The sequence below is a fragment of the Stegostoma tigrinum genome, unplaced genomic scaffold (assembly GCF_030684315.1).
Source record: "Stegostoma tigrinum isolate sSteTig4 unplaced genomic scaffold, sSteTig4.hap1 scaffold_49, whole genome shotgun sequence".
Lineage (NCBI taxonomy): Eukaryota > Metazoa > Chordata > Chondrichthyes > Orectolobiformes > Stegostomatidae > Stegostoma > Stegostoma tigrinum.
The window spans coordinates 2,199,838-2,223,121 of record NW_026728419.1 but is presented as its reverse complement, the minus strand read 5'-3'; the positions used below and the strand labels follow the sequence as shown (position 1 = coordinate 2,223,121).

At 43.2% G+C, this 23,284-nt stretch overlaps 2 long non-coding RNA genes across 2 annotated transcripts; one reads left to right on the top strand and one right to left on the bottom strand.

Annotated features, from left to right (window-relative positions):
- Window positions 1–6,781: 6,781 nt before the first annotated feature.
- LOC132208595 (uncharacterized) lies at window positions 6,782–21,328 on the bottom strand. Its single transcript, XR_009444726.1, has 3 exons — window positions 20,998–21,328; window positions 19,827–19,901; window positions 6,782–6,952 (listed from the first exon to the last, which is right to left on the bottom strand). It is a non-coding gene; the product is annotated as an uncharacterized LOC132208595 (long non-coding RNA).
- LOC132208596 (uncharacterized) lies at window positions 13,517–21,810 on the top strand. Its single transcript, XR_009444727.1, has 3 exons — window positions 13,517–13,573; window positions 14,430–14,561; window positions 21,008–21,810. It is a non-coding gene; the product is annotated as an uncharacterized LOC132208596 (long non-coding RNA).
- Window positions 21,811–23,284: the final 1,474 nt, after the last annotated feature.

Here is a 23,284-nt window from a genome sequence, read left to right as displayed (position 1 = left end):
TAAAAAGCACAATGAAAGCTGTTGCTGCAGAGTTCCCAATGTACAACAATGTCGTCAATACTGAAGATGAAATAAAGCCGGATATTTGAAAAGATTGCAGACTCATTCCTCCGTTCTCTGCAACCCAAAACACACCTTCCAGGAGAAGCAGCATTTCACTTGTACTCTTTCAATCCAGTCGACTGTCATTGCTGCTCACAATGCTGCCTGCTTTACACTGGCGAGACCAAAGAGAGGCTGCTTTGCCAAACACTTCCACTCTGTCTGTAGGAATAACCCTAACCTCCTCATTGCTTCCAATTTCAATAATATACCTTGTTCTCATGCTAACATTTTGCTCCTGGGTTCCTGCAATGCTTCAATGAAGGGCATCCCAAGCTCAAGTTACACCTCATTTTATGCTTTGTGCTTTATAGCTTGTAGGCCTTAATATTCAATTCCATAACTTCACAGCCTGACACCATTGGGAATGTTCTCCATTTTTCGTACATTCTCCCTCCTGGTCTCCCTGTGACCATGTCATGTTTGTGTCTTGTTTATCTTGCACTGAATGGAAGGAACCCATCTCTCCCATTCACACCTGTATTTACTCCCATTCTACATCTGTTTTTCTTTCACCACAACTAAACGTCCATTTGTCTTTTGCACTGTACAACACGCCCTCTGTTTTCTGTCACTCCTCCTCCACCTCTGTCAAGGTATTTTCCAATCCTTTTCAGTTCTGAAGAAGGCTCACGCTGGACTTGAAACCTTATCTCTGTTTCTCTGTCTCCACAGATGCGTCCAGAACTGCTGAGTTTCTCCAGAAATGAATCGGCACAAAATAAATTTTCAAGAAAACAAAGAACTGTGGACGCTGGAAATCTGAAACAAAGACAAAAGTTGCTGATGAAACTGAGAGCTTTGAAGAAGTGTCACCGGATCCGACAGATGAACTTTGCTGTGACTCCACAGATGCTGCCAGACCTGCTTAGTTTCTTCGGCAATTTCTATTTTCAAATAAATTCCAACAGTGTGTGTCAAAGCTGCACAAACGCCCTGTCCAACATGGAGCACCATACACTGGGAAGTGAATGGCACAGCGAGGTGCACTCATTCATTGGTTCAGGCTGGCATCACTGGCACTACAGAGCACTTAATCATGGTCAGGCAGAGAAACAGGGAGAAGCACGTTCACTTTAAAAACAGAAGATTTCACTGGGGGAAGGGAAAAGATTCAGATGAAGATGTTAAATGTGTCTTGAGGAATGTGAAAAATTGGTAGCCTGAAATCATGGAGAGACTCTCAGAAGAAAAAGAACAATAAAGTAGAAGTGTTACCATATCAGAACCCAGAGTAGGTCACTGAGTACAGGAGCAATGGAGACTGGGTCTGAACTGGGGACAGGCAGTACAATGACATTGCACATATTGCAGCTCAAAACTGGGCATTCATGTGGTGATGTAAACCACAGCAGCAGCAGAAGCAGAAATGTGTTCAACCACAATCTGTAACTTTTTGTCCCAGAGAATCCCTCAGTCTATGATTACCATCAAGCTGAGCAATGGTTCAGTGACGAGTGTAGGCAAACACGCCGGGGTCAGAACCATCTGAACCAAAAACTGATGCCAGCCCATTATAAATGCCAGATTTGGCTGGTTGCATTACAAACAGCAGAGCCAACACATTACAGACAGGGCAAAGTGATTGCAACAGCAACAGACCAGAAGTCCGGCCATAACCAGTCATAAATGGTGATTGACAGTTAAACAACTCCCTGGAGGAGAGGGATCCACAAATATCCCCATCCTAAACAATGGAACAGCCCCCCACACCAGTACAAAAGTCAAGGATGTAGTATCTGCACCATCCTCAGCCAGAAGTATTGAGTGGATGACTTAGCTCGCCCTCATCATGACCCCCTACAAAATCACAGATACCAGTCTTCAACCAATTCAATTCACTCCACATGATACCAAGAAAAAGATGATAAACTAAAGATACGAAGAAGATAACTGGCCCGGTCGCCATTCCTGCAATGGGACTGAAGGCTTGTGCTGCACAACAAGCCGTGCCCCTGGGGAAGCTGTTTCATTCCAGCCCCAACTCTGACACCTACCTGGCAATGTGGACAATTACTCAGCTGTGCCCAGTCCCCTAAGAGGAGAATAGTTACAATCTGAGCAACTGCCACACCCTCAGTCTCATCAGGGTGGTCGAATTGTTGGAAGTTGTTTTTGACAGAGCTGTCAGGCAGCACAGAAATAACCTGCTCAGTGTGGTTTCTGATGGGTCCCCATGTGGAGATGGTGCTGTTGTGGAAATATCATTAGATTACTAATCCAGACCAGGCTAATGCTTTGGCAGCCAAGGAATGTTAAGGACAATTAACAAAATACCAAAATTTCAAATCTGATGTCAGTAAAAGTGGGCCTTGAAACCAATATCAATTGTAAAAACCAATGTGCTTCAACAATGTACGTTCAGGATGCAAATCTACTGTGCTTTCCTGGTATGCCTAAAAGTGACTCCAGACCCGTGTTGAACTCTTCAATGGTCTCTGAGACAGGACAGGCTGCATCATTACCTGCCAATTTTTATACTCAATGCCCAGGCCGATGAAGGTAGGCATGCCATATGCCTTGTTGACTACCTTTTCCAACTGCGTAGCCACTTTCAGTGATCTGTGTACCTGGACACCCAGATCCCACTGCCTATGAGTGTTCTTCAGGGTTCTGCCATTTACTGGATATTTTCCATCTGGATTAGACCTTCCAAAATGCATTACCTCACATGTTTCCAGATTGAACTCCATCTGCCATCTCTCTGCCCAAGTCACCAACCTATCGATATTCAGCTTTGTCCTTTGACGGTCGTCATTGCTGTCCGCAATTCCAACAACGTTTGTGTCATCAGCAAACTTACTAATCAGACCAGTTACATTCTCCTCCAAATTATTTATATATATGACAGATAGCAAAGGTCCTAACACTGATTCCTGAGGAACGCCACAGTTTTGATCTCAATATGACCCAAACTATCTACACACCCTTCCCCAGACTCATCATCCACCACGTCCTTCTCCATGGTAAATACTGACACAAAGTGCTCATTTAATACCTCGCCATACTCCTCTGGCTCCACATGTAAATTCCCTTCCCTGTCCTTGAGTGGGCCATCCCTCTGCCTGGCTGCCCTCTTGCTCTTTGTATGTATATATGGGATTTTCCTTAATGTTGTTGGACAATGACCCCTTTATAGCCGCCCTGACTCCACGTTTAAATTTCTTTCATCTTTCCTTATATTCCACCCTCGCTTCGTATATTCCCAGCCTCCTGGCCTTAATAAATGCTTCCTTTTTCTGTTTAATTAGGCTCACAATATCTCCCATTATCCAAGGTTCCCTAAACTTGCCGTACATTCCCTCATCCTTATAGTAATGTACTTGTCCTGAGTTCCCAGCAACTTACACTTGAAAGACTCCCACATACCAGATGTGAATTTGCCCTCAAACATTTGTCCCAATCTACATTCTTCAGTTCCTGCCTAATATTGTTATAATTAGCCTTTCCCAATTTAACACCTTCACTCGATAACTACAACTATCAATGTCCATCAGGACCCTTAAACTTACTGAATTGTGATCACAGTCTTTGAGCTATTCCCTTATTGAGACACTGACCACCCGGGCAGGTTCCTTCCCCAATACTAGGTCCAGTACGGCCCCTTTCCAAGATGGACTGTCTACATCGTGTTTCAAAAAGCCCTCCTGGATGCTCTTTACAATCTCTGCCCCATCTGAGCCCCAAGCACTAAGTGAGTCCCAGTCAATGTATGGGAAGTTAAAATTACCCACAACAATAACCTTGTACTTTTACATCTTGCCAAAGTCTGGCTACAAACCTGTTCTCCTATCTCCTGCTGACTGTATGGAGGCCTATAGTACACCCAAACATTGTGATTGCACCCTTCCTGTTCCTGAGTTCTACCCATATTGCCTCGCTGTGTGAGCCATCCGAGGTGTCCTCCCATGGTACATCTGTGATATTCCCCTTAGCAAGTAGTGCAACTCCCCCACCCATTATCTACCTGCCTCAATCCTGCCTGAAACACCTGTATCCTGGAACGTTGAGCGATCAATCCTGTCCCTCCCTTAACCAAGTCTCTATAATACCAACAACATCATAGTTCTAAGTACTAATCCAAGCTCCAAGTTCTTCTGCCCTACCTGCCCTACACTTCTTGCATTGAAACAGGTGAACTTCAGTCTATGAGATCTGCTTTGCAACCACTCCCAGACTGTTCTTTCTCTGAGTCTTACTGGCCCTATTCTCTCGTTGCATTTCAGTCCATTCACTTTGCATTGATTCCCACACCCCTGCCAAGCTAATTTCAATCCTCCTGAGTGACACCAGCAAACCTCCCAGCCAGAATATACACCTATCCTTTTCAAATCCCAAAACATCAACTTTCCTGAACCTCTGATACTGCCTGGCCTGTTGTGATCATTCAACTCTACACCTTGTTATCTCAGATTCCAGCATCGGCCGTTCCTACTATCTCTGAGGAAGTTCTGGAATGAAACCAGTTCACTTGATGGCCATTGTCAGTACTGGCCTCTCCCTGGTGCATACATGGCACACTCTCTCAGTGTTGAAAATGCCTTCCTCTCCTTAGTTTATTTTCCTGGCTGATAAATCATTATATCTCTGTGCGGTCACAATGAACTGAAATTTTAATGTGCCCACACTGAATAGAAACAGTTGACAATGTAATTGCACAATTTTCTGTACCACAGTGACAGTAACAGCAGCACCACTATTGCTGCTGGAGGTGACTGGGGATGTTGGGGATGAGGTGGCCTTGTGGTATTATTTCTAGACTATTAATCCAAGGATCCAGGTAATGGACCACACCCCAATTCAAATCCTGCCATGGCAGATTGTGGAATTTGACTTCACTGAAATACCTGGAATGATGAAACTATTACGCCATCATTGATCATTGGGAATAAAAAACACCTGGCTCACTAATGGCCTTCAGGGAAGGAATCTGCCATCCTTATCTGGCCTGGCCTGCATGTGACTCCAAACCAACAGCAATGTGGTTGACTCTCAACTGCCATTTGAAATGACCAAACCATCCACTCAGTTATATCAATCACCACAAAGTCTCACAGAAATGACACAACACAGACCTATTTACCAGCAATACACAGCATGTGTATGGTAGAGATGCAAGAAAAAAGCTCATAAACACCTTCTCAAGGGCAACGAGGAAAGGGAAATAAATGCTGGCCCAGCCAGTCACACCCACAAACCATTAATCCATAAAGAAGATGACCACATTCAGGAAAGACAGACTGAGGTGACACAGCTTACTTTAAGCAGGGACTTAGAAGTATATCTACATGGGCATGATATTCAGGAATATGGGAAAAGGCAAAAAAATGTAATTAATTTCACATTTTATTTCCGTCTCACCTGATCATCAACAATCCCTTTGCTTATATTTTTCGCTCGCTGTCTCTTTGTCAATTTATTCAACTCATTCCTTCCCCCTTCAAAACAGACATCCCTGTCACCAGCATAAATCACAATATTTGCCAGCAGATTTCAGTTCTGATGTTTGTTCAGTCGACTTGAAATATTAACTCCGCTTTTATTTCATCAGAGCCTGCCAAGCTGTTTACTTTCCTCAGCACTTTGTTTTATTTTTGTTTCAGATCTCTGACATATTTCTTTGGTTTTACCGTTTCTTTAAAATAAATTTCACGGGATGATGAAATCATTGGCAAAAGAAGCATTTGATGACCTTCATTAATTGCCTTTAGCTGTGACCATTCTACAAGGCAGTTTGAAGCCAAACATATTTTGTGGGTCTGAATTCACACTTAATCCAGCCCGGGTAATAACTTCAGATTTCTTTACCAGAGGAGATCAGTGAAATGAGACAGGTTTTTTGCCAAATTGCTGCTGGTTTTATGGTTGCTATTGGTGAAATTGGCCTTGGTTACAATTTTTATCATTTGAATGAAAGTCCTACCACCAATTGTGGTAAGATTTGAAACAGTATCTATCATGTAATAACCAGTGTCTCTGTATTACCTGCTGAGTGACTTAACTACTCTAATATGGTGTCCCTATCGCTAGTTACTTTGAAAACAAGAACAAGGGTGTGATCAAATTATGTGTAACTTGGAAGAATGGTCAGAAGACAGCTGGAACCATAAAGTCTTAATTTTACCAAGGCATAGACAATGGTTTATCCAGCCACAGCACAGAGGCAGAGGGGGAGAGTGCAGATATTATGGAGCTGGTGTTGGACAAATTTGGTGATGGAGACAATCATAAGACATAAATCAAAAAAGGTCCTCAATGTTGTGAACAAGCCTTGTTTTCAGATGCTTGTGAAGGATGAGTCTGAAATGCATGGACAATAAAGCGAGGTTTTAATTGAAACTGAAGGTAATTGTTTCCATCTTTTCCAAATACAGGTCACAGAAACGGCAACAAAGTTGTATATGCCTTGCGGAAGTAGTGACTGGACAGAGATAGAAAGGCTTACCAGGAACACCAACAACAGCCAGAAAGGGATAGTAACCAGCCTGAATAATCATCAGTACAGCTTCTATTCGAAGTGGTAACGTTGGCCAAGATGCGGTAAGAAAATAAAGACCCGAGGATAAACTCCTGCCCATTGTTGTAACATTCCAGTCTATTGTTCGCAGATTCTGATCCATTGTTGTAACATTCCAGTCTATTGTTGTCAGATTCTGATCCATTGTTGTAACATTCCAGTCTATTGTTCTCAGATTCTGATCCATTGTTGTCACATTCCAGTCTATTGTTCTCAGATTCTGATCCATTGTTGTCACATTCCAGTCTATTGTTCTCAGATTCTGATCTCTCCACCCCCTCTCTCTGCAGCTGCCGAACCCTGTCAGGGCTGTCGCTGATGCTCCCGCTTATACTATGGGATAAGAGATTGAACAGAGCGCCTTAGTTATAGGAGAGGCAAAGCTTCCTGTGACGCAGTTAGAATCCATAGAGACTGACATCAATCACAGTCACTGAACAAACAGTTCCATTTAACCCCTTTCAATACACCTACAGTGAACCTTCGGTTCACAATTGAAACTGGGCTGGATTGGATGTTAACATCGTTGGCTATTTGTCATATATTCCATCACCAATTACTCTAAAGTTGTATGTGGTGAGGGACAATGATGGATGTTTTCATTCTGCAGGTTAAGAGGCTCAGCCTTGTTGTCCACATGCAATGCTGTAACCACCTGCATCAATACACTACCCACCCCCCCCAAAAAAAGACAAGCTAAATGTCATTACTGTGTTGATTGCTCCTACACAAAAAAATATGCTGACCAAAATTGGGTTGGCCTTGCAGAGAAAGTGTGGATTTCTCACTGCTGTAATAAAACAACATTGTATGTTGAAGATACAAAGTTCTTCATTGCAGTTTATGAACTTTAAAGCAGTAACATTTACATTTCTTGATTCAACTGACCAAAACTAAAATCAAATGTGGTGTATACAAGGATGTTGTTCATTAAAGCCCATGGGACTAAAGAGCCTGGGACAGAATGAATGTGACATTGGTTCGGAGACAGAGAGGAATGGGGGCAATGTCTGTAGAGACTGGAGAGGAGCGCAGTGATATCCCAATGTCACCAGTATTTAGCAAGCACTTATTCTAACAGATGGAATGAAATGTAATGCAGAGCAAGGAAACAGGTTATATTTGGGAGATGGAATACCAAACAACAATATGAACACACCATGATAATTTAAAATGTAATAGGAAATTATATTTTATGTAAACACTGTTTAATCATGGGGTATGCAGAATGATAAAATTGTTCATATACGCACAGGGTATTCAGAAATAAAAGCAGACAAAGATTTCAAAATAACAAGGTTTAGAGCTGGATGAACACAACAGGCCAAGCAGCATCTTCGGAGCACGGGATTTCAAAATGTTAGGTGTATAGGGACTTTACAGGATAATAATAGTAGGGATATAGTTCACCCCCTGCTGCTGCAGAGATGATGGGCTGAGTGACCTCCATCTTTGCTGTAATTATTCTGAGATTTGTATGAAAATGTTTCAGAGAAGGGCACAGATTGTGCCGTCATGAGTAATCTATTTCTGTTGTCTCATGAAGTGCAGCTGCCTTGGAAATTTATCTTCAATCAAAATCGATTTCCTGAAATTCCTGCATTGAGGAAGATATTCGCAAAATGTTTTTAATAAAGAAGCAGACGCTGGTGTAATACACGTGTAACCAGCCCAATGGCTCTCACAGAATCAGGAATGGACGATATTGTCCAAATATAACCAAGTTCAACATCTGGACCTATCAAGAAAAGCAAAATTCTGGAGATTAACGAAACCTGAAATAGAAGTTAGTGGAGAAATGCAAAATATGAGGCAACATCCAGAGACAGATTTAAAGTTAACAGATCTGGTCTGTTATGAATCTGTTCTGAAAAAGTCATGTTGCAGATGCTGCTAGACATGATCATTTTTATTCCAGCATTTCTTTTCTTTCTTTTGGACTGTCACAATTTGTCTGATCTGAATCAGTACAGTGAAGCTGCCATTTGAGTTGACCTTCAAGTATTTGTGAATGGTCATTAAAGGAGACATTGCAAAGTTTCTTTAATAAAGATCCCAAGTATCGATGGCATGTTACATTGAGATAAACTGCCATGAAAAGTTTGAACTCAGTGGCACTGATATCGCACGATCAGTCCTCTTATTGAAAATGATGTGGGTCCTTACCTCAATGTCATACCATGCTCCTGATGTCGCTGGGGTTACACTCATCCAGCAAAGTCTTACCTTTCTGAGACTTTGGGCTCAACTTTGAAAACAGAAAATATCTTGATATTTTTAATAGGATGCACTCAACCATGGGTTTTAGCAGGCTCTCGCAATGGCTGAGTTTATTTGTCATCACCAATAGCTCTGGAGAAAGTAACAGCGAGCTACCTTCCTGAAACACTTCCAATCCAAATGCTGCAGACATGCACACAGAGCTGTTTGTTAGGGATTCCAGGATTTTTTTTCAATACATTATAGTCAAGGAACAGCAATTTAGTGCCTATCCAGAAGGACAAGTGACTTGAATGACTACTTTCAGAGACTGATTTTCCCATTGTCCAGTCGAGGACATTACCAGTGCAGGAGTGTCTCCAATTTGCATTGATCACATTTTTGTTCAGGGCCCATAATGCCACAATGAGTGAAGTAACATGGGTGGCATGGGAAGTTACTCTGATCTCACTTCAAATGATGTTGGAACATGAGCTAAAACACTAAAGAGTGAAAGTACAGAACACCGTGCTCATTGTTCTCACAATATTCCAAAGCTTTTTTTCGGTACGGACTTCCGATTCTGTCAGCAGATGTTTGTCCTATTTGTGATGAGGCTAGTTGGTGTCTGGATTGCACTGCTTAGGAGGGTGGTTGAGGCAGGGAACATCCCAAACTTTAAAAGCATTTGGATCAGCACCTTTTGGTGTAGTCTCAATGGGCCTTTTCTCAATTGTATGGTTCTGTGTGGGAGCAGCCATGAAAGGTCTGATGTATTCTGAAGTACTGGCCAATGGCACTTGTTTGTCTGTTCCATCAACTCTGTTCAGAAAGTTTTTCAAAACAGCATCACTCAGACAGTATCAGCACTTACTCAGCCGAGGACAGCCCAGCTATCTCTGAAGACATGCAGGATTTTTCAAATGGTCAGTGCAAGGTTATTCCAGCTATTTATCACCATTATTTTAACGAAACCAATAAAATGGATACAGCTTTCCCTTCATTAGAATAAAATATTTTATCTGTTATGGCGTCATTCCTCAAAAGAAGAACAGACTCCTTCTTCCCATGCACACACTTTGAGAATGTATTTGTTTTCCTGCCGGTTCTTAATCCCCACTCCCCTCCAGTGCTGTTTCCATGATTTGGTTCCATGTTCATGCCACACAAATATGCATTTCCAAAGAGAATGTTTCTGTTTGAGCCAAGATCGTGAATGCTCACAAACTAACAGATCATATTCCTCAGCACCGTTTCACAGTCCTCAGTTCTTGCAGCAGTCTATGTCGTTATTCCAAATTATGTGGCATCATTCAGGTTTAACTGATGAATGGCTAACAAGAACAGTTCTTCAGTGTTGCTGGGCAGGAATTATCTCCAACAGGAGGCAATCCAAAAGCACCACCTTGATATTCAATGATATAATCAACTTCTAGTGACAAATATCCAGTGTGTAACTATTCATCAGAAATTCAGCAAATCATAGAGTCAGAAAGTTGTGAAGAATGGAAACAGAGGCTTCAGTTCACTTCATCCATACCAATTACATATACCCAGTAAATCTTGTCCCATTTGCTAGCTTTTGACCCATATCCTTCTAAACCTTTCCAAGTCACATACCCATCTTTTCAAATGTTGTAATTGTACCAAACTCCATTACTTCCCCTTGCAGCTCATTCCACACACTCACCTCCCTCTCTGTGTGAAAAAGTTACCCCTGAGGTTCCTTCTGAATCTTTTCCAGCTCACCTTAAACTCGCACCCTCCAATTTTGGACTCCCCCACCCCGCTGAAAACACCTTGTCTAGATACCCTATCTATTCCCCTCCTGACTTTATAAATCTCAGTAAGGTCACCCCTCAGCTTCCGAATCTCCAGGCAAAAGCTATTCGGTTTCTCCCTGCAGCTCAAACCTTCCAAACCGGGCAAATTCTTATGAATCTTTTCTGAACCTTTTCAATTTTTACAACATCCTTCCGATAGCAGGGAGACGAGAATTGCATGCAATATTCCAAAAGTGGCCTAACCAGTGTACAGTCGCAACACGACTTCCCAACAACTACACGCAATGCACTGACCAATAAAGGCAAGTTGTACCAAATGCAACAGGAGTAGACTCCCAACTTTAAGGGCATTTAAATGGTCATTGGATAAACATATGGATGATAATGGAATAGTGTAGTTTAGATGGACTTCAGATTGTTCACATTTCGGCACAAAATCGAGGGCCGAAGGGCCGGCACTGCACTGTAATATTCTGTTATATGTTAAATGCTTTCTTTACTATCCTATCTATCTCTGAATCCACTTTCAAGGAACCAAGCGCCTGCACACCAGGACTCATTGCTCAGCAATACTCCCCAGGGCCTTACCATTTAGAGTACAAGTTCTGACCTAAGTTGATTTCCAAAACGCAACATGTCAGATTTATTCAAATTAAATCTACCTACCATTCCTTGGTCCATTGTCCCATCTGATCAAGATCCCATTGTACGCTGAAGTAACCTTTTTCAGTGTCCACTACATTTCCAATTTGGTGAACTTCCAGCTGGAAGTTTTCAAGGTCAATTGATGCTGGTCTAGCTCCACTAAAATCCCAAATGAATTAAAAAGAAAGTTTGATTTTCCAGAAAAAATATTGATCTATAGAGCTAATTGCTAAAATGTTGTGGGACATATTTGCAAAATGCAGTTCATGCATAATGTGAAGGAAAAAGATAAATCACAGCTCAGGTCACAGATAATTAAAGATAATGCAGCATTTTTGAAGCAGCTGGAGGAGCACTCAAAATGCCATGCCGAGTGGGTGTCGACTTCAAGATAAGTGTGATTAATGTAGTTTTGTTTTTTTGATTGGAATAGACATGTTGAGCTGAAGGTCCTGTTTTTATGCTGAATGGATCTCTGACCTTAATTTTTGAAAACAGAAAAAGCAGTCTCACAATTTCCATAATATGTCAGCTTTTGTGCTCCTGAGATGCTGTTTGGCCAGCTGTGTTCATCCAGCTTCACACTTTCTTATCGTGGATTCTCCAGCATCTGCAGTTCCCATTATCTCTGATCACAATTTCCATATGTTGCGAGCATCAAGTGATGAGGATTGCAATCTCCAAGACCACACAGCATCCTGGCTTGAGTCTATATCATTGTCCATTCATTGACACTTCTTCAAAATCCTGAACATCTGCATGAAACATATGTTAGTGTCCCGGGGTTTCACCATCATATTCTGAACGGAAATTAGACAGAGGCAATAAATGCTGGTCTTGCCAACAAAAGTCATCTCACCAGAACAAATAAAAGTAATCTGTACTATTAAAGACATATATTCAGCCCAATCTGTTTATTAAAGCGGTTTTATTGAGATTTTAACTTTGTTCTATGTCTCTGATCTTTCTGAAAATCCATGAGGCTTTCTTGAGTATTTTCAGAGTGTCGTTTCAAAATCGTATTTGGAAGTTATACCCATCATTCTGAAAGGGAGAGCCTTCGTGGCCAGCTGCCCCTAACCCTCGCCCCTCACCTCGATCCCAGGCCGCACATCTGCTAATGTGGTAGACTGCATCCGATGTTCCCATTGTGGCTCCGCTACATCGGAGAAACCAAGCGGAGGCTTGGGGACAACTTTGCAGATCACCCATGCTCGGTTCGCACTAAACACCTCCCCCTTCCATTCTGCAAATGACATGTCCATCCTGGGCCTCCTGCAGTGCCACAACGATGCCACCTGAAGGTTGCAGGAACAGCAACTCATATTCCGCTTGGGAACCCTGCAGCCCAATGGTATCAATGTGGATTTCACAAGCTTCAAAATCTCCCCTCCCCCACTGCACCCCAAAACCAGCCCAGCTCGTCCCCGCCTCCCTAACCTGTTCTTCCTCTCACCTGCCCCCTCCTTCTACCTCAAGCCACACCTCCATCTCATACCAACAAACCTCATCCCGACCCCTTGACCAGTTCGTCCTTCCCGGACTGACCGATCCCCTACCTACCTCCCCAACTACACTCACCTTTACTGGCTCCATCCCTGCCTCTTTGACCTGCCTGCCTCCTCTCCACCTATCTTCTCCTCCGCAGCAGCAGCTACGCACTGATGATGGCTTCTCGACTGGAGACGAAACGTTTGTAATTCATTTGCCAAACTCGGGGAACAAACCAACAGCCAACTATCTTCTCCTCTATCCATCTTCGGTCCGCCTCCCCCTCTCTCCCTATTTATTCCAGAACCCTCTCCCCATCCCCCTTTTCTGAAGGATGGTCTAGGCCCGAAACACCAGCTTTTGTGCCCCTGAGATGCTGCTTGTCCTGCTGTGTCCATCCAGCTCCACAGCTTGTTATCTCACACTCTCCAGCTTCCGCAGTTCCCATTGTCTCCCCCTGGTTGGTGGAAGAATAACCCCGCCCACCCGCTGCGCGAATGACGTGAACAAAAACAAAGCCCCGCGGGTCCGGCAGCTTCTGTGACGGAGTAAACACAGTTGACGTTTCGGGTCTGGTGATCCTTGCTCAGAACAGAGTTTACGTTTCCGGTCTGGTAACCCCTACTTAGAACTGGGCCCTGCCCTTGTCCTCTGATTGGTTGGAGGAGAAGCATTTCCGCTGCCTTTTCTGTCCAGCCTCTTGCTTGCTATTGGTCGTTCGATATCAAACCGGCGTATTCAGCTATGGTGCATGCGCACAGCTCATTGTGACTGTGAGCATGCGTACTGAGAGGGATATCCGGAATGAAATGGTTCTCCATGAGAGCCACAAGCGGTGAGGACAGGTTAAAGGGGAGGGCAGCTTCGGTGCTGTATTCCAGCAAGAGGGCTGCGTGATTGCTCAGTTTAGGTCTCAGGTCCCAAACAGGGGTCTTCCGATGCCGCTTTTAGTTTGCAGAGAGCCTCAGGCTTCCTCCCTGAAACAGGCCTAGACTGTCCTGTGAGAGGGAAGGTCCTGTCAGCTTTTACCCTGTCAAGCCACTTCAGAATGTGATTACAGCAATGAGAGGTGTTCTCAGTAAAGCAGAACTCCAATGTGCACTCACTGGTTAGAGGTCTTTCCACTGTGTCCTGTGTCAGCACCCTCACTGAGTTTTTAAATAATGTTTGGCTTGAATCTGAGAGTTGAACGGCGACGTCTGGGCTGTGAGCAGCAGTTGTGCTCCAAAAAAATACAAAATCAATTATTGGTTTCTGAGGCCAGGCCTGGAAGTTAATTGCAGGTTGTTTCTTATTTGAAAACTGTGTAGACGCTTTTGGCCATTAATAATTTCAGCATCTGAGAACTGGTGCCAGCAAGTCTGGGAGACAATGTGGTCAAACAGAAGGACTTCAAAACTGGGCCAAATTCACATCTTTGATGCTGAGCTGGCTGCTGGTGTGACAGAGCCTCAGAGAAAGACCACATAATGGAGGGAGAGAGCTGAACAGGGTCGGGCTGTGTGGTTTGGATATTGGGGTTATTCTTTGCCCATCACCCCACCACAAAATCCAGCCAGTTGTTTCTCTCATTGTCCCTCTTCCCCAACACTACCCACTTCTGTACCTCCAGCCCCTATCCCACCCCTTGCTTCCCCCAGTATCAGCAAACTTCCAAAGATATTTCTGACATACTCTGTTACTTTTCTCAGAACATTCAACAACTTGAAAACTGGATTGAAAATGAGAGACAGAGCAGCCACTGCAGAAGCTTCCAAAATCACTCTGCACTTTCTTGAACTGCTGCAATCCACGTGGTGATGTAGCTCCCATGTTGCAAATTGGTAAGGAGTTGTAGGATTTTCATCCAGTGGTGATAAGGTCGTGCTGTTTTTTTGTGTCAGTTGTTGTCATTTTGTTCTTATGTTCCACCTTCAACAGAATAGAAACATAGAAAATAGGAGCAGGCGCAGGCCATTGTAGCTTTCGATCCTTCTCTGCTGGTCACTTTTGATCATGGCTGATCATTCTACTCAGCTTCTTCCCACTTTAGTGCCAGACCCTTTGATCCCTTAAGCCCCGACAACTATACATATCATCTTATTCTTGTTAACATCCAGTGTTCGCCCTTGACTGCTTTCTGTGGCAGCAAATTTCACAGGGTCACCAGTCTCTGTATTTTTAAAAATTTCCTCATTTTAATCCTGAACAGCGGAGCCCATGCCCCGAAGCTCCGACTCCCTGGTCATTGACAACATCCTTCCTGTATTTACCTAGAATTTTATTGGTTTCTGTGAAATCTTTCCTCGTTCTTCTAAACTCCAGTGAATTTCATCCTAACCAATCCATCCTATTCTTATATGTAAGTCTTGCCATCCCAGGAATCAGTCTGATCAACTGTTGCGAATAGCCTCCATAGCCAGAAGCTCCTTCATCAGATAAAAATTCCAAATTTACACATACCATCCCAGGTGTGGTCTCACTAAGATCCTGTAGAATTTCAGTAAGACATCCCTGCTCCTGTACTCAAACGCTCTAACTCTGCAGGTCAAAATACCATTTGCCTTCTTCACCCCCTGCTACACCTGCATGCTTACTGTCAGTGACTTGTGTTTTCCTAGTTTTGTAATCCAACTGGATAATCTCGAACTGAGACGCATTTCTCATTTAAATAACTAATTGATTGTATGAATACCTGGGATCCACCACTGACCACCGTACAACACTGGTTACTGACTGGCACACAAGAAATGACTGTTTATTCTGACTGTTTCTGTGTGCGAAACAGTTCTGTATCCCTGTGAATACTCAATCTCCCATGCTTTAAATTTACGTGCTTATCTCTTCTGTGGGACCTTTTGAACACTTTCACAAAGCCCACGTAAGCTATGTCCACTGCCTTTTCAACTCTAAATGTTGCACTCTTGAAACATTCCAGCAGATTTGTCCAGCATGATTTCCCTTTCATAAATCCATACTGACTTTAATTCTGTCACTGTTTTCCAGTGTTAAGTTTAAGGTTTATAGTTCTCAGGCTTCTCCCACATCCCTTCTAAACCAAAGGATTAATATCAGCCACTCTCCAGTCATCTGGCACCCACCAAATATTTACAGCTGATAAAAATTCCTGCAATTTCCTCCCTTACTTCCCACAATGTCCTGGAATACACTCGATCAGGTCCTGATGATTTATCCACCTTTGTATTTTCGAAGACATTTAGCACTTTGTCTCCTGTAATGTGAACTATTTTCAAAATATCAAAAATTATTTGAGTTCTCTAGCCTCCTTCGTTACAACTTGTCCATGCCGACCAGGCTTCCCAAACTGAACGAGTCCCACTTGCTTGAGTTGAGTCCATATCCCTCTCAATCTTTCCTGTTCATGCAGCTGTCCAAATGTCTTTTAAATATTGGAAGTGTACCTGCATCTGCCACTTCCTTTGGCAGTTCATTCCACATAGAAACAACCCTCTGTTTGAAACAGCTCCTCATGGCTGCCCTTCAAATCTTTCTCCTCTTCCGTTAAAAATTACGCTGTTGTTTAGACTCCCCGATCCAAGGGAGAAGACCCTTGCTGTTCACATTATACCCCTCACGATTTTATAAACCTCTCAAGTCAATGCTCAACCTCCTATTTTCCAGTGAAGTCCCAGTCTCTCCTCATAACTCATACCCTCCAGTACTGGTAACCTATAGACTGTAAGTGTAGCATGAAGCCACCAGGAGTAGAAAGTTAATCCAGCCACGAGAAGCATCACCTAACCTCCATCTCTTTGGCCCTTCGTCAAATAGTATGGCAATAAGCACTGTCCAGATTCAGGCATGAACAGGGAACATTTCAGCTTGCTTTCTGCAGCCCCCGAGTCTTGAAATTCCCCTCCCAAATGAAAAGGGATCTTCCATTCACCTTATCTGTACTCTTCATGATTTTATATACATATAAATCACCCCTCCATTCTTAGACTGCAGTGGAAAAATGCCTCAACCGATCAAGCCTCTCCTTGTGATTCTTAACCTCCATTCCTGGCAACTTCCTGCTAAGTCTTTGCTGAATCCTCCCCAGGTTGATGATATCCTTCGAAGAACAGGAGATCTGAAGTGGACACATTACTCCAGAAGAGGCCTCACTGATGTTCTGCACAATTTCAACATAACGTCCCACCTCCTATACTCTAAAGGCCTGAGCAGTGAAGGCAAGTAGGCTAAACTCCGACCTAACCACCCTTTCTACATGTGACGCCAACCTCACAGAATTCAGGGCCTGAACCTTGAGGTCTCTCTTTTCGACAACACTAACCCCAAGGCCCTACATTTAATTGTACAAATACTGATCTTGTTTGTTTTACCAAAATGAAATACCTCGCCTTTATCCAAATTAAACACCACCTGCCATTCCTCAGCCTCTTAACCCTATAAATCAAGATCTCTTTGTAATCTTGGACATCCGCACATCCTTCTTAAATCTGCCCCCTCTCACTTTAAATCTGTACACTCTTTTCCATTCCCCATCCCTGGGAAAAAGACGCCGTGCATTCTTCCTGTCTAAGCCCCTCATGATTTTATCCACCTCAGTAAGGTCACCGCTCGTTCTCTTACATTCCAAGGAATAAAGCCCAATTCTGGACAACCTCTCCTCAGAACTCAGGCCTACTATTCCTAGCAACATCCTTGTAACTCTTCTTTGCACGTTTTCCAGTTTAACTGTGCCTTTCCTGTAACAGGGTGACCAAAACTGTACACCACACTGCAGGTGTGGCCTCACCAATGACTTGTATATCTTTAACATAACGTCCCAACTCTTAAATGCAATGCATCAACCGAAAAAGGCCAGCATGCTAAATGCTTTCTTCACCACCCTGTCTACCTGTGATGCTGCTTTCCACCAACTATGCGCTTGTGCTTCTTGGTCTCTCTGCTCCACAATATTCCTCAGAACCTTACCATTCACTGTATAACTCCTACCTTGGCTGAACTTTCCAAAGGCCAACACCTCACGCTTAGCTGTGTTGAATTTAATTTGGCAATCCTCAGCCCACTTCCCCATCTGATCACAATCCCCCTGTAATTTTTGATACCTCAGCGATACCTCTTAAGTTTGCAGATGATACAAAATTACTAATCGTGCCATATACATTCACATCCAGATTATTTATGTAAGGGACAAATAACAAAGGTCCCAGTATCGGCCCCCGTGGCACACCATTAGCCACAGGCCTCCAGTCCGAGAACCAACATTCAGCCATCACGCTATGCTTCCTACCGTCGACCCAATTTCGAATCCCATAAGCTAGCTGTCCTGGATCCTACACAACCGAACCTTCATGACCAGGCTGCTGTATGGGACCTTGTTAAAGGCCTTACTAAAGTCCATATAGACAGCATTCGCTGCCCTAATCTCATCAATTCTCTTGCTTACCTCCTCAAAAAACTTGAATAGATTGTCAGACATGATTCCTGTGCACAAAATCATGCTGACAATCCCTCATCGTATCTTGAATATCCCAGCTTTGGTTGATCGACTCCCTAAATATCATCTTCAATACCTTGTCTACCACTGGTTCACTGGCCTGTAGTTCCCTGGCTGGTCTTTGCTACCTTTCTTAACCAATGGGACAACATTAGCCAACCTCCAGTCTTCTGGAATTTCAGTAGTGAGAAAAGATGAAGGGAAAAATCTCTGCAAGGGCCTCTGCAGTTTCTTCCCCTGCCTCCCACAGTGTCCAAAGATGGACTTCATCAGGTCCAGTGGAATTAACAACCTTAATGTGCTTTAAGGTTGCAAACGCCACCTTGATGGTCCGAAACATCCCCACTTGCTTCCCTTGTTTCCTTAGCATCCATGATTCTCTGCTTAGTAAACACTGAGGAGAAATACTCGTTAAAAATCTCCCCCATCTCCGTGAGCTGTTTTCAAACCAAAATATTTCGACCCCTGACTTGTCCCCCCTCCATTTCTTTCTCAACAGTAAAACTTGATGCAATATATTCCTTTCAAATCTCTCTCCTCTCCAGATGCTCAACACAGAGTTGATCTCTTTCATCTTTATGGAGCCCTGCTTGCTCTCTCGGTGCTCTCTTGCTCTTAGTGCACTTGCAGAAACTCTTGGAATTATTCTTAAGCTTATCAACCAAGGCAGTTTCATGTTACCTTTTTGCCATCCTGATCTCCTGTTTAAGAATGCCCCTAACACTGTTTACACTTTCAAGAGATTTATTTGAGCCGAGTTTTTATTTATATCTACTAATTTATTTTTTTTTATTCTTGACTAAAACCTGAGTATCTTTTTTCACCCATTGTTCTCTAATCGTACCAGCCTTACCTTTCACTCTTACGGGGACATAATGACTCTGAATTGTCACATTTTTGAAAGCCCCCCCACACTTATCAGACATCCTTATCCCTGCCGTCTACTCATGTCAACGTTTGAAAGTTATCAAAACAGAAGCTGCTGGAAAAGCTTAGCAGGTCTGGCAGCATCTGTGAAGGACAAATCAGAGTTAATGTTGTGGGTCTGTTAATCCTTCCTCAGAAGTGTTGACAGTTCTTTTCTTACAGCATTAAAATTTGCCTTACTCCAGTTAAAGCTTTTTCTTTTTCTGGAAGGCATATCCTGTTCCATAATTGTTTTAAAACTGACAGTAATTCTGTCACAAGACTCAAAGTTTCCCTGTACTGTCACTTCAGTCACTTGCTACGCCTTATTTTTTTTTTCCATAGGAGCATCGATTTATTGATAAAGAAAAAATTCTTGAACACATTTCAGAAAATACTCCCCATCTAAACCTTTAACACTATGGCAGTCCCATTAAATGTTTGGAAACTGAAAATCACCGATTATGACCTTGTTATTCTTACACATATCTGAGATCCCTCTGCATATTTGTTCCTCAGTTTCCCTCTGACTATGAGGAAGCCTATGGTACAATCCCATCAGATGATTGTTCCTTTCTTATTTCTTATTTCTTATTTCTAATTTCAGCATATGTTTTCATGGGATGATTTTTCAGAAACATCTCTTCTAGTGATAGCAGCAATGTTTTCCTTATTTAAAAAAAATTCCTGCAATTAGCCCATATTCGCTCCAAACCATTCAAATTCATGTACTTACCTGAATGTTTTTCAAACATCGTAACCACCCACATCCTTCACTTCCTCTGGCAGTTCATTCCACACACTGAGCACTCTATATAAAACAAAAAGATGCCCGTCATGTCTTTTTTAAAATCTTTCTCCTCTCATTTTAAAAATATGCCCCTGGTTTTGAAATCCCCCACCTGAGGGATAAAACCTTTGCTATTCCTTATCTGTGTCTCATTATTTTATTAACCTACATAAGGTCATCCCTCAACCTCTTACCTTCCCGTGAAAGAAGTTCCCACCAATCCAGCGTATTTTTATAACTCAACGCCTCCATTCCCGGCAATATCCTGGTAAGTGTTTTTCCAAACCCACTCCAGTTTAACAATATTCTTCCCAGAACAGGAGAACCAGAGCAGCACACAGTTCTCCAGAAGAGGACTCTCCATCATCACTTCCCAGCTCCTGTACTCAGGCCTGAGCAATGAAGATAAGTGTGCTAAATGCCTTCCACATACCGTGTCTACCTGTGATGCAAATTTCAAATAATTATGTGCCTGAAACCTTCGGTTTTTTCTGATCTGCAACACTACCCAGAGCCCAACCATTAATTGTGTCAGTCCTGCCTTTTGAAGTATTGCGTTGTGGTAAAACAAACATTTATCCAAACAAAATTCAATCTGCCATTCCTCAGCCCATTGCCCCAATTGATCAAGATCTCTCTGAAACCCAGAAAGCTACGAGGCCATCTCCCTTACTTTGACAACAAATAATAATCAGTGAAATGATGTTCTCCTTCATTTGTACAAGGAAGGGGTCAGACCAAATCTCGAATACCATATGCAGGTTTTGGTCTTCTGTTGTTTTATTCAAAGTGGCTCAGAGGAGGTTTACAAGATTGAAACCTGGAATCAGTGGGTTGTCTGAGGAAGATGGATTGGGCAGGAAAGAGGGAAAAGTGTTTGTCAGGAGCTGCTGATTAAAACAGGAAGCTGACGTGAGCCAGGATATAGGGTGTATTGTATTTTATAAGGTGAATTTATTCAAACTTGTGCCGCATGCATGCGGAAGAGGTCTATAAGCCTAGCTCGGAGACACTCTTCCATTTCCAGCTACTCGGAAACGGCATATTAAGGCATTTTCACATCAGAATGGTTGCATGTAACATTGATATAAAATAAATTTCAATGTCAGTTACTTACTACAAAACAGGATGCTGTTCAGTTTCTGTCAACGTTCTGAGTCCTCGAATTTCAACAGGACTGCCACTTCCATACTATCTTCAGAGCTTCTCTACCCCACCGTCAGCTCACAGCTGGGTGAGTAATACTTACATGACTATCAGAAGCTATACAGATAGTTTCAGAGCCCTAAGTAACTGTTGATGTTTCGCTGTTATGGACCTGCAGTTAAACTGTCTGAGAGATGTTAATGTGAAATCATCTCATTCATTTACATACTTCTATAAATTAAAGTCTTTTGTCTTCATTTGATTCCTACGCAGAGGCTTTAATTTATAGAAGTAAACTCTTATCTACCGACACATCGGTATGCAGACACTGCCCTGAAACTTCCTGCCCAGCTAGGAATTCAGTGTAATGCTTTTGTAACTCCTTATCTTCTCACACATCGGTATGCAGACACTGTCTTAAGCTTCCTGACTAAATTAAAACTAGAATCAAACTGTTTCAAATAGGGTTCGGTGGGGAAATTTTGTAAAGGTGTGAAACCTCTGAAGCATGTAACTTCTGTCACTGGCAAAGGGGCCAGGGCACTGATTTGGTTCTAGCCAGACAAACTGGCCACTTGAAATCTCAATCTGTCACAGTCAACAACTCGAAATTGCCTCCTGCCATTAGCAGCCACTTTACTAGCAATCGATACTGTATCCTGGTCTTTTATGTTGTTGATGTAATAATTGTTTGGTATCCTGATTTTGTCTGTTGTAGTAATCGTTTTCTGTATCATGTCATTGTAAGTTGTGAAATCGTTTTATGTATCATGTCTTTTGTAAAGTATAAAAAGCGGGGACTGTCCGCTGCTCGGGGAAAATTACTTGCGAGACTCCGCACTCTGAGTACAGTGATTCTCCACAGCTTGTGCTTGCTTGGTAATAAAGGGATTTGTGTTTTTTAAACAGGTCAGTGTCTTGTTGTTATTGCAGCAAGCCCGTGAGGGTCTCCAAAAACGAACTTGACATTTGGCGCAAGAGCAGGGTTCCAACATGTACAGCAGTCTCACCTGGAGGGCTGAATAAGTGATCGTTCGAGTGTCAGTGGAGTCAGACAGATGGGCCCGCAAGGTACGATTCACCTTGGTCTCTCTTACTAACCTGCCATCTGTGCGACCCCCTCATCCCTGCGTGTCTCTGTACTGACGGAACCCAGGATAACTCACGGCCTTGAACACTGCTAAATCCTGATGCCTGGAGGTTCGAGTCCCCTGGTGGCTGGGGTTGGAGTCCCCAGGTCAGATAACGGGTAATTTTATAAATCCAGGAGGATAGATTTCACCCGGTGACCGGGGGGTGAAATCCTGTGTCGGGCAATAGGGAAAAGGTAGGGCGTTTCTTGTAAGACCTAGGTACAGTGTAGTTACCGTGTCTGTCTGTTTCCACCACCCTGCGTTCGACCGGTTGTTAAGAGGGGAAATCCCCCACGCGAAGGTCAGGACCCTGAAGTGGGTGTTGAGACTAAGTGCACTGCGGTAGTATACAGGGATAGTAAAAAGTGAAAGCGCTAATAAAAAAAAAGCAAAGGAAAAAATGGGACAAACACTGGATAAATGAGGTGTTGGCACTCCTTTACATCGATTATGCTGGGATAATCCCGAAAATGAAGTACAGTACAGACGCCTGTCAGCATGCTTAAACAAAAGATTGGGAAATGAGAATTGGCCATTGGGGAGAACGCGGGATATCGATCTATGCACTAAAGCAGGAGAGGCACTGGAAAGGGTTAATGTCATTCTAGAGAAAGAGAGCTGAGGAGCTGACTGAAAAATCAAAACTGGCCAGTTGGGTGGATAATGCACGTAGCAGAGGGATCAGTGCCTGTGATAACGAGGGGAAACCAAAAACTTGGGAAGTTTTAAAACTGCAGTGTGAGGATCATGAGACGATGAAAGGGAAAGAGTTAACCAAGAAAGACAGGAGAGAGAACAACGAGACAAGGAATGGGGGCTAGAGCGGCAGGCCGCATTGACAGAAAACAAAAAAAAATCGAAGGTACCTCCTAACGTATCTGGCATGCCGATGTTCCAAATTAATGACATGGATGAGCAAGACCGAGGAGGACTGGGGAAGGCATCCCTGTGCCTCATCGGGACTGCTTCCCCCTCCAGAACCCTACCCGTCCTTGGCCAATCTACATCTGCAGGCAGCCCAACACCGCCATCAGTCCCAGCAACCGCCACCGTACGCTGCCCAAACTAAACCTCCCATAGAATCTCCAAGCGCTTCAGTAGGCAGCCCACATGAATCCCCTGGCA